At 38.5% G+C, this 9,909-nt stretch overlaps 1 non-coding gene across 1 annotated transcript; it reads left to right on the top strand.

Moving 5' to 3' along the window:
- The first annotated feature begins 9,338 nt into the window (after positions 1-9,338).
- On the top strand, positions 9,339-9,445 carry LOC116551414. The gene has a single exon (XR_004268913.1). It is a non-coding gene; the product is annotated as a U6 spliceosomal RNA (small nuclear RNA).
- The last annotated feature ends 464 nt before the right edge of the window (positions 9,446-9,909 follow it).

Here is a 9,909-nt window from a genome sequence, read left to right as displayed (position 1 = left end):
TGTGTTACAGCTTTAAATAAAGCTTCTACACTGTACTTCTTCATCGTCTACACATAGTAAGCCAGGAAAATTAACTTTGTAATCTATTGGTCAGTTCATTTGCTACAGATATCACCACTGTGAACACTGTAAATTGTATTTAAATATAGTTTAACTGTCTGTAAACGGCCTGTGTTAGTCAGCTCTATTAGACCCCCTGCCTTATCTCGAGGACAGAGGGCTTTATGTATTCAGGGGTTCTTGCCTTTGTATACTGGAAAAATTGGATCACAGGTGGGCTTGGGGAATGAGTGCAAGGGTTTATTGAGTGGAAGTAGCTCTTAGCAGATGGGGGAGCCAGAAGGGAGATGGTTTTCCCCTGGAGTGGCCTGGGCTCTCCTCTGAATGCCCTGGCCAAACTCCATGTGATTCCACCAGTGGATGGCAAGCTGGCATGTTGTTGTGCTCTTCCACAGGAGTGCTCTTCCCAACATCCAGTCACTTCTGTCTTCTTCACTGATGTGTTCCTCTCAATGTCCAACTGCTGTGCCTCTGCCAGCTAGGGTCTCAGGGTTTTTATAGGCACAGGATGGGGGCATGGCGGGCCAGGGTGGTCTTGGAAAATGCAACATTTGGGCATGAAGGCAGGAGCTTGTCCTCACCTAGGTCTACGGACACAGGTCCAGGGATAGGCCTCTAGCCAGGGACCTGCCTTTCTCTACCCAGCACTTTCCTGCCCCCTTTCTGTAACAGTAGAGTTGTATTGAATCTATAGATTGCTTTGGGTAATATGGTCATTTAACAATATCAATTCTTTCGATTCATGTACAAGAGAAATCTTTCCATTTATTTGTGTCTTATTCAGATTTGTTCATTAATCTCTTACAGTTCTTTTTTTTTTTTTTTTGGTATAGATCTTTTACCTCCTTGGTTTAATTTATTCATAAATATTTTTTTCTCTCTGATGCTATGGTACATGGAATCATTTTCTTAATTTTCTTTCTCATTGTTTCCAGCTAGTATAAAAAATACAACTGATTTGTATGTTGATTTTATACCTTGAAACTTTAAAAACATGGGTAAAAAGCTCCTTGGCATTGGATTTGGCACTACCGCTTTTTTGGTTGTGACATCAAAGCCACAGGAAACAAAAGCAAAAATAAAGTGAGACCATGTCAAACTAAAAAGTTTCTGCAAGCAAAGGAAAAAATGAACAAAATAAAAAGGCAGTCTGTGGAATGGGTAAAAAACTTGCAAACTGTATATCTGATAAATTGTTAATATTCAAAATATGTATGGAACTCACACTTCTAGCAACACACACACACACACTACAATTAAAAAATGAGCAAAAGTCTGAATAGAGAATAGGGAACTCTGTAGACCCTTAGTGTGAATGTATATTGGCATAGCCATTATGAAAACAGTATGGAAGTTTTTTTTTTTTTTTTACATTAAAAATATAAGTACCATATGTTCTAGCAGTCTTACTTCTGGATATACATTCAATGGAAATGAAATAAATATGTCAGAGAAATACCCGCACCACTCATTTCCGTTGAAGTAATATTGATGTTGCCAAAATATGAAAACAACCTAAGTATCCATCATGGAATAAATGGATAAAGAAAATACACAAAATGGAAAACAATTCAGCCTTTAAAAAGGAGATCCTGTCATTTGCTACAACATGGATGAACCTGGAGGATATTAGTTTAAGAGAAAATAGCCTAGGCATGTAAAGACAAATGCTACATGATATCATTCATAGATACAATCTGAAAAAGTTGAACCCATAGAAGTAGAGATTAGACTGGTAGTTACTAGAAGCTGGGAAGTGGGGGAAATAGAAAGATATTAGTCAAATGGTACAACCTTTCAGTTTTAAGATGAACAAGTTCTGAGTATCTACGGTACAGCATGGGTGGTGATAGATGTGTCAATTAATTTGATTGTGGTAATCATTGCATAGTATATACATGTCAGATCATCACATTGTACACTTAGAATGTGTATAATCTATATTTTTGAATTAAATGTTTCAAAAATAAAATATTTTTTAAAAAGAAAATTCAGAGTATGAATTTCATCTAATATGTGAGTGACAATAAAATATGTACGTGAAATTGCAGCTTATAGTCTACCATTCATAATCAAATTATTCATTACCGTGACACTACTTTGGGTAGTTGTAACACTGAGATACCGATGCAGTTATTTCCCTAGGGTGAGATCTGTTGCAACAGGAAGCCAAAAAAAGGGGAAAACAATTACCTAAAATGCTGACTATATACTAAAAATTGTTAAAACACCATGTATAGAAATAATATTTAAAGAAATAAAAAAAAATTAAATTTTGTTTCTTTTATAGAAATAAAAATATTCATGATTTTTTTTTTTTTTTTGAGATGGAGCCTCACTTTGTTGCCCAGGCTGAAGTGCTATGGCATGGTCTTGGCTCACTGCAACCTCTGCCTTCCAGGTTCAAGCAGTTCTCCTGCCTCAGCCTCCCAAGTAGCTGGGACTACAGGTGCCTGCCACCACACCCAGCTAACTTTTGTATTTTTAGTAGAGATGGGGTTTCACCATGTTGAACAGCTTAGTCTTGAACTCCTGACCTCATGATCCACCCAATTTAGCCTCCCAAAGTGCTGTGATTACAGGCATCAGCCACCATGCCCAGCCATATTAATGAATTTTATTAGACTCTAGGGAAAATATAATGTAATCAGAGGTATAATAAACTAAGATCCTTCTCTGAAGAACCTGACATTATGATGAAACAGGGAACTAAACTGAAAATTATATTTCAGTGTTGTAATGATTCATGTTATAATCCATACAGACTATGAGTGGTGTGAACATTTTCCCCCCTGTATTGGTCAGAGAAGTCTCAATATAAGATGACATTGACTTCTATATAGAAGGGAATCACAGATGCAAGATATTAAAAGTTGAAAGAGCAACAAATTCAAAAGCATTTTGCACCTGTGTTCACTTCACGGTGAATGCTGATAAAGGAATATTTGAATTACTGTGCATCATTGTTATATAATATATGATATACTGGGTTGTGTTTGTATGTGCCCTATTATGGCATGATTAGATGCCTTTCTACTCTAACATATTAAGACTCTGATAAATGTCTATCAACAAATAGCAATTACTGCTCCAACAATAGAATATATCTGTTTCTGAACTATAGAAAGTATTTGTTTGCTTTATTTATATTCAATGTAAACTTTGGCATCTATCCTAGAATCCCATCTATATTAATTGAGCAGAAAAATACATGTGTATACATGCATGTTTTTATATGTGACTGTGTGTGTGTGTGTGTGTGTGTGTGTGTGTGTGTAAGAGAGAAAGAGAGAAGAGAAAAGAGAAATGCACAGTTGCATAGAACAGAGACCCAGAGAAGCATGCTTTTACCTTGGCATTTTCAGTAACAGTTATAAATCTTGAACTGCCTGTATTAGTAAAGTAGATAAAGAATAAGCCATTTTTGTGGATTACATTAAAATTCCCTATTGATTCTGAGTAATATTTCTATTATTTCAAGTGAATAGAAGTTTTGATAAAGGCAAATTAAATAACACTATTTAGCCTTGCTAAATTACATGGGAGAAAATAAATTGGCATATGAAATTCACCGTAAATTTTCTAGAGATTTTAGAACATTAAGTTGTGTGTAAGCATTAAGAAATTGACACCTGATTTAATCTTATTTTGTGAACAAGCTAATTTTGCACTGAAATAGAAAAGCCCCTGTGGTTTTATCTTAATGAAAGGGTATTTGGCTTGTTAATTATTTAATTCTATTTTATTTACTATTTAAATACAGTCATGTATTGCTTAAGGATGGGGATGCATTCTAGGAAATGGATCATTAGGTGATTTGGTCATTGTGTGATCATCATAGTGTACTTACACAAACCAACATGGTAGACCCCACTACACACCTAGACTGTATGGAACAGCCTATTGCCCCTGGACTATGAAGCTATATAACATATTATTCTATTGAATACTATAGGCAGTTCTAACACAGTGGCAAGTAGTTGTGCATCTAGACATGTACAAACATATTATTGAAAAGGTACAGTCAAAATATAGTCTTATAATCTTATGGAACCATCAAGTATGCAGACCATCATTGACCAGAATGTTGTTATGCAGCTTATGGCTACAGTTCATACAGAATATTTAAAATTTTGTTTTATAGATAACTTTTTATAACTGGATAAATGTGGCAGAAGTCACTAGATTAAAATTAAAGAGAGTTGGGACTTCTGCCAAGATGGCCAAATAGGAACAGCTCTGGAGGACAGTTCCTAGTAAAAGCAACACAGAAGGCAAGTGATCTCTGCATTTCCAACCAAGGTACCAGGTTCATCTCAAAGGGACTGGTTAGACAGTGGGAGTAGCCCAAGGGGGGCAAACCAAGGCAGGGTCGGGTGTTGCCTCACCTGGGAAGTGCAAGAGAATGGAGAACTCCTCCTCCTACCCAAGGGAGGCCACTGGGTACTTTTCCAGGCACTCCAGCACTCTGGCTCAGATACCATGCTTTTCCCACAGTCTTTATAGCCAGAGACCAGGAGATTCCCACCCGTGCCAACACCAGTGTTGCGGGTTTCCAGCCCAAAACTGGGTGGGCATTTTAGCCAGCACCATGGGTTTCCAGCACAAAACTGGGTGACCGTTTTAGCTCGTGCCTGGAATGCCTATGAGACAGGTCCACCCATTCCTCTGAAAAAATAGGGGGCTAAAGGCAGGGAGCCAAGTGATCTGGTTCAACGAGTCCCACCCCCACAAAGACCAGCAAATGGAAACCCTCTGGCTTATGACTTTTGCAGCCAGCACAGCAGTTTGAACTCTAGCCAGGGCCTGTCGAGCTTGGAGAGGGGAGGGGCATCTGCCATTACCGAGGCAGTTCTAGCCTTCCCAGTATAAACAAAATCCCAAGGAAGTTTACATAGCAGCCAGGCAGAGCCTACGGCAGCTCAGCAAGTGCTCTGCAGGCAGACTGTGACTAGAATCCCTCCTTGCTGGGCAGGGCATCTCTGAAAAAAAGCAGTAGCCCATCAGGGACTTAAAAATAAAACTCCACCTTCCCAGGTCAGAGCACCTGGGAAAAGGGGTGATTGTGAGTCCCACTTCAGCAAACTTAAATGTCCTTGCCCAGCAGCTCTGAAGGGAGCAATGGAGCTCCCAGCACAGCACTTGAGCTCTGAAAAGAGACAGACTGCCTCATCAAGTGGCTCCCTGATCCCCATATATCCCAAGAGAAACATCATACAGGAGAGCTCTGACTGACATCTGGCAGGTACCCTTCTGGGACAAAACTACCAGAGGAAGGAACAGGCAGCAATCCTTGCTGTTCTGCAGCCCCCACAGGTGATTCCCAGGCAATTAGGGTCTGGAGTGGACCTCCAGCAGTCCTGCAGCAGAGGGACCTGACTGTTAGAAGGAAAACTAAAAAACAGAAATAAATAGCTTCAGCATCAACAGAAAAGATGTCCACCGAGAGACCCCATCTGAAAGTCACCAACTTCAAACACCAAATGTGGATAAATCCACAAAGATGGGAATAAACCAGTGCAAAAAGCCTGAAATCACCAAAAACCAGAAGGCCTCTTCTCCTCCAGGGGATCACAACGCCTCAGCAGCAAGGGAACAAAACTGGATGGAAAATGAGTTTGACGAATTGACCGAAGAAGACTTCAGAAGGTGGGTAATAACAGACATCTCTGAGCTAAAAAAGCATGTTCTAACTGAATGCAAAGAAACTAAGAAGGGAAAAAAGGTTAGATGAAATGGTAACTAAAGTAACTAGGTTAGAGAAGAACATAAACAACTTGATGGAGCTGAAAACACAGCATGAGAACTTCACGAAGCATACACAAATTTCACCTGAACTGATCAAGCAGAAGAAAAGATATCAGAGATTGAAGATCAACTCAAATGAAATAAAACAAGAAGGCAAAAATAGAGAAAAAAGTGAAAAGAAATAAACAGAGCCTCCAAGAAATATGTGATTATGTGAAAAGACCCAATCTACCTTTGATTGGTATATACCTGAATGTGACAGGGAGAATGAAACCAAGTTGGAAAACACCCTTTTGGATATTATCCAGGAGAACTTTCCCAACCTAGCAAGGCAGGCCAACATTCAAATACAGGAAATACAGAGAACACCACAAAGATATTCCTCAAGAAGACCAACCCCAAGGCACAGATTCAACCAGGGTTCAATGAAGGAAAAGATGCTAAGAGCAGCCAGAGACAAAGATTGGGTTACCCACAAAGGGAAGCCCATCAGACTCACAGCAGATCTCTCCACAGAAACCTTGCAAGCCAGAAGAGAGTGGGGTAGGGGGCAATATTCAATATCCTTAAACAAAAGAACTTTCAACCCAGAATTTCATATCCAGCCAAACTAAGCTTCATAAGAGTAGGAGAAACAAAATCCTTTTTGGACAAGCAATTGCTGAGAGATTTCATCACCACCAGTCTAGCCTTACAAGAGCTCCTGAAGGAAGCACTAAACATGGAAAGGAACAACCAGTACCAGCCACTGCAAAAACATACCAAATGGTAAAGACCATCATGTAGTTGAAACTACATCAACTAATGTGCAAAACAACCAGCTAATATTAAAATGGTAGGATCAAATTCACATACATAACAATATTAACCTTAAATGTAATTGGACTAAATGCCCCAATCAAAAGACACAGACTGAGAAATTGGGTAAAGAATCAAGACCCATTTGTGTGCTATATTCAGGAGACCAATCTCAAATGCAGAGACACACATAGGCTCAAAATAAAGGGATGGAGAAAGATTTACCAAGCAAATGGAGAGCAAAAAAAAAGCTGAGGTTGCAATCCTAGTCTCTGATGAAACAGACTTTAAAACAACAAAGATCAAAAGAGACAAAGAAGGTCATTACATATTGGTAAAGGGATCAGTGCAACAATAAAAGCTAATTATTCTAAATATATATGCACCCATACAGGAGCACCCAGATACATAAAGCAAGTTCTTAATGACCTACACTTACTCTAAAATCAACCACATAATTGGAGGTAAATCACTCCTCAACAAATGCAAAAGAATGGAAATCATAACAACCAGTCTCTCACACCACAGTGCTATCAAATTAGAACTCAGGATTAAGAAACTCACTCAAAACCGCACAACTACATGGAAACTGAACCTGCTCCTGAATGACTCCTGGATAAATAATGAAATGAAGGCAGAAATAGAGATGCTTTTCAAAACCAATGAGAGCAAAGACATAATGTACCAGAATCTCTGGGATATATTTAAAGCAGTGTCTGGAGGGAAATTTATAGCACTAAATGCCCACATGAGAAGTGAGGAAAGATGTAAAATTAACACCCTATCATAACAATTAAAAGAACTAGAGGAGCAAGATCAAACAAATTCAAAAGCTAGCAGAAGACAAGAAATAACTAAGATCAGAGCAGAACTGAAGGAGCTAGAGGTACATACACACATAAAAAAAACCCTTCAAAAAAAAAATCAATGAATCCAGGAGCTGGTGTTTTGAAAAGATCAACAAAATAGAGAGACCACTAGTCAGACTAATAAAAAAGAACAGAGAAAAGTTTCAAATAGATGCAATAAAAAATAATAAAGGGGATATCACCACCAATTCCACAGAAATACATACTACCATCAGAGATTACTACAAACACCTCTGTGCACATAAACAAGTAAATCTAGAAGAAATGGAAAAATTCCTGGACACTTACAACCTCCCAAGACTAAACCAGGAAGAAGTTGAATCCCTGAATAGACCAGTAACAAGGTCTGAAGTTGAGGCAGCAATTAATATCCTACCAACTAAAAAAAAAACTCCAGGACCAGCTGTGTTCACAGGTGAATTCTACGAGACGTACAAAGAAGAGCTGGTACCATTTCTTTCAAAACTATTCCAAACAATACAAAAAGAGGGAATCCTACATTACTCATTTTATGAGACCAATATCATCCTGATAACAAAACCTGGCAAAGAAACAACAACAAAAAAGAAAAATTCAGGCCAATATCCCTGATGAACATTGATGTGAAAATCTTCAATAAAAGACTGGCAAAACGAATCCAACAGCACATCAAAAAGTTTATCCATCACGATCAAGTAGGCTTCATCCTGGGGATGCATGGCTGGTTCAACATATGCAAATCCATAAACGTAATACGTCACATAAACAGAAACAAAAGCAAAAGCTGCATGATTATTTCAATAGATGCAGAGAAGACCTTCGACAAAATTCAACAGCCCTTTATGCTAAAAACTATCAATAAACTAGGTATCAATGGAGCATAGCTCAAAATAATAAAAGCTATTATGACAAACCCACAGCCAATATCATGCTGAATGGGCAAAAACTGGAAGCATTCCCTTTGAAATCTGGCACTAGACAAGGGTGTCCTCTATCACCACTCCTATTCAACATAGTATTGGAAGTTCTGGCCAGAGCAATCAGGCAAGAAAAAAAAAATAAAGCATATTCAATCAGGAAAAGAAAAAGTCAAACTGTCTCTATTTGCAGACAATATGATTGTATATTTAGAAGACCCTATCTTCTCAGCCTAAAGCCTCTTTAAGCTGATAAGCAACTTCAGCAAAGTCTCAGGATACAAAATCAGTGTCCAAAAATCACAAGCATTCCAATACACCAATATCAGACAAACAAGAGAGCCAAATCATGAGAAAACTCCCATTCACAATTGCTACAAAGAGGATAAAATATCTAGGAATACAACTAAAAAGGGATATGAAGGACCTCTTCAAGGGGAACTACAAACCACTGCTCAAGGAAATAAGAGAGGACACAAACAGATGGAAAAACATTCCATGATCATGGTTAGGAAGAATCTATATCATGAAAATTGCCATACTGCCAAACTAATTAATAGATTCAACACTATCCCCATCAAGCTACCATTGACCTTCTCACAAACTGGAAAAACCCACCTTAAACTTCATATGGAACCAAAAAAGAGCCCACACAGCAAAGACAATCCTAAGCAAAAAAAAACAAAGCTGGAGGCATCACGCAATATGACTTCAAACTATACTTCAAGGCCACAGTAATCAAAATGCATGATACTGGTACCAAAACAGAGATATAAACCAATGGAATAGAACAGAGGCCTTGGAAGTAAGGCCATCTACAACCATCTGATCTTTGACAAACCTAACAAAAACAATCAATGGAGAAAGGATTTCCTATTTAATAAATGATGTTGGGAAAACTCACTAGCCATGTGTAGAAATTTAAAACTGGACAGCTTCCTTACACCTTATACAAAAATTAACTCCAGTGCTCGCTTCGGCAGCACATATACTAAAATTGGAATGATACAGAGATGATTAGCATGGCCCCAGCACAAGGATAACATGCAAATTAATGAAGCATTACATATTTTTACACATATACACCATGGGATACTATGCAGCCATAAAAAATGATGAGTTTGTGTCCTTTGTAGGGACATGGATGAATCTGGAAACTATCATTCTCAGCAAAGTGACACAAGAAAACAAAATCAAACACCACATGTTCTCATTCATAGGCGGGTGTTGAACAATGAGAACACATGGACCCAGGGAGGGGAGCATCACACCCTGGGGTCTGTTGGGGAGGACTAGGGGAGGGACAGCAGGCGGTGGAGAGGTTGTGGATGGATAACATGGGGAGAAATGCCAGATATAGGTGATGAGGGGGATCAAGGCAGCAAACCACATTGCCATGTTTGTACCTATGGAACAATCCTGCATGTTCTGCACATGCAGAACATAAATATATATATAATTAACTCCAGATGGATTAAAGATTTAAACATAAGACCTAACACCATAAAATTTCTACAAGAAAACCTGGGCAAAACCAT

This window comes from Sapajus apella, unplaced genomic scaffold (genome assembly GCF_009761245.1).
Source record: "Sapajus apella isolate SASKATOON/1434 unplaced genomic scaffold, GSC_monkey_1.0 scaffold9, whole genome shotgun sequence".
In the NCBI taxonomy this organism is placed as follows: Eukaryota; Metazoa; Chordata; class Mammalia; order Primates; family Cebidae; genus Sapajus; species Sapajus apella.
The sequence above is the reverse complement of the archived record's forward strand: the minus strand, read 5'-3'. Positions and strand labels throughout refer to the sequence as shown.